The 6,000-nt window shown below is 37.9% G+C and overlaps 1 pseudogene; it reads left to right on the top strand.

Moving 5' to 3' along the window:
• Window positions 1-1,141, top strand: part of LOC127421611 (sodium-dependent neutral amino acid transporter B(0)AT1-like) — a 6,951-nt pseudogene extending 5,810 nt beyond the window's left edge.
• Window positions 1,142-6,000: the final 4,859 nt, after the last annotated feature.

Here is a 6,000-nt window from a genome sequence, read left to right as displayed (position 1 = left end):
AGCAGATGCTCTAAATGCACACTGTTGATATTTTCTTAATTTTTTTAGATTAATGAAGTTCATGTGTTTTTACAGAAGTGATAGAAAGTGTTTATAGCATTTAGCTTATATACCTTAAAATTCCAAATGTAATGCAAATCGGAATCCCACATCTCACATTTCCTAAATATGTACAAATCTGCAGTGCTTCAGTTACTGGGTCAATCCAAATGTTGTGTCAGCACCCTGGACCCTTAACCATTAGTTACCAACTTCTCCAGCATCAGCACTGAAATAATTACCCATTCATTTTTGTATTATGATGCATGCGCTATGAAGCTGATTAGAAGCAAACAGCAGTTTCTCACTCTTTAAGGAGCGTTCATGATTCCCTTCCTGATTCTTCTGGTTCTGGAAGGAATTCCTCTGCTGCATCTGGAGTTTGCCATTGGACTGAGACTGAGGAAGGGCAGTGTCGGCGTCTGGACTTCCATTAACCCATATTTAACTGGCATCGGTGAGTATTTAAGAAGGTACAACGGAGTATAATGTGCCATGCTACTGAGGAGTATGTGAGCTACAATCTCTCTGGTGCTTATGAGGTAAAGTATTGCAACTGTAAATCAATCATCTTTCTTACCCATAGGTATCGCCTCCATGCTGGTGTCCTTCATGGTGGGGATGTAATATAACACCATCATCGCCTGGGTCATGTGGTACTTCTTCAACTCATTTCAGGACCTGCTACCCTGGAGTCAGTGTCCCTTCAATGAAAACAGGACAGGTACAGACACAACGGTGACTACGATTGGAGTTTAGTTACCTAACTACACTAAGCAACCAAACATGACTCCATAACAGAGGAAAATCCAGCAACAGATTGAAAACCCCTGTTCCAAAGTAAGAAACCGCTTCAAATGATTCAGTGCACTGAATCGCCAACTCACTGAAAAGAACCGACTTAAGAAAACGATTCATTGACTAATCCAGAACACCGCAGCATAGTGGCAGCGACTTAAGCACCGCTCACATTCTCTTCACAAAGTGTAAAAATCTATTTTTATACATCCTTTATGCTTTATAAATGAAACCTGTGCGCCTGTAAACAGGGTTGGTGTCTGAGTGTGCGCGCAGTTCTCCAGTAGATTATTTCTGGTACTGAGAGGAATCGAGACGCAATGGCAATATCTTATATATTCTTGAGATGCGTTTTCAAAGTTTCAAACTACATTAGGCTACGCTCATGACTAGAGGTGCAGAAAACTAGTGAAACATGACACAAACGAGGTAAAACCAAATCAAAGACTGATACACGAGTTTAGACCAACAATTAAAAATAGCCCAGAGGGAAGGAGGACAATAATAGTGTTATGGAAATAAAACAAACAACAATTAACCTTTAAGCCACTTTTTGTATTGTCTAAATGCTTTACTTGTCTGTTTCTACAATATGATGCAATTATGACGGAATGTATTTGCTTTATCTGAACTGTAAATATATTTATTTATTATTATGCATTTATTTATTAGGCCTATATATTATATTTATAATTATTTTAATTATAAATTACCTTTATTTGGGGGCCTTTCTCAGTAAATATTGGTATATGATTCATTATTATTATTTTTTCCCTTTTTCTCCCCAGTTTGGAATGCCCAATTCCCAATGTGCTTTTAAGTCCTCGTGGTGGTGTAGTGACTCGCCTCAATCCGGGTGGTGGAGGATGAATCTCAGTTGCCTCCGCATCTGAGATTGTCAGTCTGTGCATCTTATCACGTGGCTTGTTGAGCGCGTTGCCACGGAGACATAGCGTGTGTGGAGGCTTCACGCTATTCTCCACGGCATCCGCGCACAACTCACCACACGCCCCACCGAGAACGAACCACATTATAGTGACCATGAGGAGGTTACCCCATGTGACTCTACCCTCCCTAGCAACCGGACCAATTTGGTTGCTTAGGAGACCTGACTGGAGTCACTCAGCACGCCCTGGATTCGAACTAGTGAACTCCAGGGGTGGTAGCCAGCGTCTTTACCACTGAATGTATAAACCTCACGCTCCTGGCTGGAGACGCTGGTTCAAATCCCGCTCAGAGCAGCTCAAGTAGGACCAGTTACAGTCAGTGGTGCCATGACCCGCATGGGAGTGAGGTTTAGGGGGGTGAGTGTAACGGGAGCCAGCTGGTACATGATAGCTGTGCAGTATGTGTAAACCTCACTCCCCTGTCCGGAGATACCAATTCAAATCCCGCTCAGACCGGCTCAAGCAGGACCAGTTACAGTGGTGCCATGACCCGGATGTGTGTGAGGTTTAGGGAGGTGAGTGTAACGGGAGCCAGCTGGTACATGATAGCTGTGCAGTGTGTGTAAACCTCACTCCCTTGTAGCCTCAAGAGGCTATATTCTTTAGCCTCCATGCTGGAGACGCGGGTTCAAATCCCGCTTGAAGCGGGTCGAGCAGGACCGGTTACATCTAGACAGTCATATTATTTAGACCTTATAACCAAAATGATTTCTTCTTTCTCTAATCTACCTTGCATTTACAATATCTTTTAGTTCTTTTGCAGGAAAACTTTCCCACCCTGGTGACGCTGTCTTACCCTGACTGGATTTATGCTATAATCTTCATTCTGTCTAGAGTTCCTGCATTGGTCATTCCAGCAGTGGCCTTATACAAACTCATCAAGAAACACTGCTGCCAAAAAGTGGACAAACCCGCAGCAGAGCCAGTGTATTCCGTCTCTGCCCAAAAAGCCTGAGGTCACCACAGCCACAGTTCATGTAGACAATCTGAGCTAAAAAACCCACAAAACATTCTTGACGAACACAGGCAACATTATCAGAACCAACAAACTCAGACGACTCAACCAATCAGAATGCAGCTCATTCATGACTGGTTTAAATGGACATAAAAGCACATCTAAACAAAAACAGGACCAGTGGAACTCGACTGGAATTATACCAGCAAAAGAAAGAAGTCAGAGTCATGGTTCAATCATGGTGCTCATGCAGGTGCCGCAGGTTTGAGTCTGGTCTTTCTTCCCATCATTTCTGGTCTCTCTCTAATACATAAATGTCTATTAAATATGAGAGAACAGATGATAGAGGTGAAATTAGAACCCAACTAATTTATCCTGGAGTTTACAATTGTGATTTGCACTGAGCAGGATATTATCCATGCATGAACTTTTTCTTTGTTAAGGGAAAAAATAGTTCAAATGTTGCTTTTTGTAATTGTCAGACATTTTGCCTAAAAGTTATTTACCCCTTTTTGCATTTTAGATTATTATTATAATTTTTTATTTTACATTTTATTTCAAGCTATCTTAAAGGAAATTGTGGGGACTTACATGCTTTAATTTTGTCTTTTAAAATAATGTTATAGGATTTGCCAGTGTTTGTGTATTACACTACATACATTATGTAAATTACACTACATAATATACTAAACTTTTAATAAACCATTATTCACAATTCAAAGTGTATTAAGTATTTTTTAAGAAGTGCTTTTGTAATTTTATCTGTAACAGTTTTATCTGTTTAGTAATAAATCATTGCAATTTATAAAACACACAGTTTGAACATTTTACAACAACAACAAAAACAATAAGCTGTGAACCAATTAAAACCAAATTATTGTCATAAGAACTTGTGATTGCATTCAAGTGAGACTGCAGTCAGAAATAATCCTTCCATTAAGTGAGGTTTAGCTTTCAAACTGCTTTTTTCCTGCTGACAAAGCACTAACATGTACTTAAGGTAACTAATAATGAATTTTAGTATAAGAACATTTAACACACCAGCTCACAAGACATGAAGACACCTGAAGACTGAATTAACTGAACTATTCTGAATTAGTTACATCAAGACTGGCCTGCATTTATTCAATAGTACTTTTCTTAAGAGCAGTCTGTTCACTTAACAGTGAAATTTATTGTATTGGATTGTATTGAATGGCTTAGTTAATCATGAGTCATACATTAACTCAATATTATCTATGCATTAGTTAAGCATTAATTAATGCATATTAATGCACCCGTATTGTAAAGTGTTACCTGAAAAATGTTCCATGTGCTTTGAGCGTGCAAGTTGATATTTTGAGTGCAAGAAAGTGATTTTGCACGTGCAAGATGATATTTTGAGCATGCAAAAATGTATTTTGTACATGCTTGAACACAGTTTTGTAAAGCAATGTATCTTCTTGAAAAGATTAATAAAAAATGTTTGCGTGGGCAAGATCTCACTCGTTCTCTCAGAACTTTAGACTGCTCATTTGCTTTTCCAACCGTATTCCGAAAAGTCCCGCCTCCTATGTCAGGATTGCTATTAGGAGCTGCTTACAAGCACTCTATGATTGGACAGTTGAGGTAGCTACAGCAACCATGAACATCTCAGTGTAAATATTGCAGAAGAGCCAACAGGCACAATGCTCCAAGTTCAGTACACACTTTATATACTGTATGCAGTTACTATTACAAAAGATATTTACCCCATGGATTATAGACATACCAGGAATACTGTAAGGCTTAACTTACTGTAATGTAAGTTTTTCAAAATATAGTTGCCTGGGATCATGCAATGCTTAGGATTTTTTCTATTTTTATTTTTTACTTTTTGCAGTCTCAAACAATTGAGGTTCAATATACTGTACGTTTAATTTACCCCAAACTATGACAGAAGACATAATTAGTCTATCTTCCTTTTCTGATCTCTCAGAATATCTTGTGAGATAGATAGAAGTCAAATTAAAGTTCACCTAAATCTACACTATTATGTTAGTCTTAAAAAGTTTTACACATGGGAGAGATTAAATATGAATATTAAATTCAGATGAAAGTGGTAGCTAATATGGCCAAGCTAGTAGTTATGTAAGTGTAACTTGGTAACCTAGATAAACAAATACTAACATAGACCAAACTAAGAGAGCTAGACAGATAGTTATCTAGCTAGTAAGCCTATTGGCAGTGTACAGAGTAAAAAATATATTTCATAAAGGTTAAATAAAAACAGTTAAGTCAACAAAAGAGCTGCTTTCATGTGGTCATATTGTGTTACACATTTTCTTTCTTGAAAACAATCCCTTTCTCCTCTTCTTGTTTTTATTAGCAGTTTGATCTGTGATCTAGCCAGCCAATCAAAATTTACCACCTCATCTCTGATTGGCTGAAATTCTGGCACATGATAATGCTGTGACCTCATTGAGCAAACAAGCAGTCAAAGCTATGCGTGCACGCAGAATGGGTATGAGGAGAGAGCGAGTGAGATCTTGCACACGCAGAAAACAGTAGAGTTACGTTAATTTCAGAATTCTATGTAAATTCACATTCAAATTAACTTTATTCAAGTGTAAAATAGATTTTTATTTCCTCAGAGTGAATTCATCTTTGCAAGAAGATACATTGCTTTACAAAACTGAGCTCAAGCATGTGCAAAATACCTTATTGTGTGCTCAAAAAAATATCATCTTACAAGTTAAGAAACGTTTTGCGTGCTCAAAATAAAATCTTGCATGCTCGAAGAATAATTTTGCACACACTGAACATTTTTGCGTGCTCAAAATAAAATCTTGCATGTTTGAAGTATAATTTTGCAGACTCAGAACATTTTTGCGCGCTCAAAATAAAATCTTGCATGCCCGAAGAATAATTTTGCACACGCTGAACATTTTTGCGTGCTCAAACTAAAATCTTGCACGTTCGAAGTATAATTTTGCGCACACTGAACATTTTTGCGTGCTCAAACTAAAATCTTGCACGTTCGAAGTATAATTTTGCACACGCTGAACATTTTTGCGCGCTCAAACTAAAATCTTGCACGTTCAAAGTATAATTTTGCGCACACTGAACATTTTTGCGCACTCAAAATAAAATCTTGCATGCCCAAAGAATAATTTTGCACACGCTGAACATTTTTGCGCGCTCAAAATAAAATCTTGCACATTCGAAGAATAATTTTGCACACACTGAACATTTTTGCGTGCTCAAAATAAAATCTTGCAGGCTCAAAAAATAATTTTGCAA

Source organism: Myxocyprinus asiaticus, chromosome 30, assembly GCF_019703515.2.
Source record: "Myxocyprinus asiaticus isolate MX2 ecotype Aquarium Trade chromosome 30, UBuf_Myxa_2, whole genome shotgun sequence".
In the NCBI taxonomy this organism is placed as follows: Eukaryota; Metazoa; Chordata; class Actinopteri; order Cypriniformes; family Catostomidae; genus Myxocyprinus; species Myxocyprinus asiaticus.
Note: the sequence above shows the minus strand (reverse complement) of the source record. Positions and strands in the feature narration are given on the sequence as shown.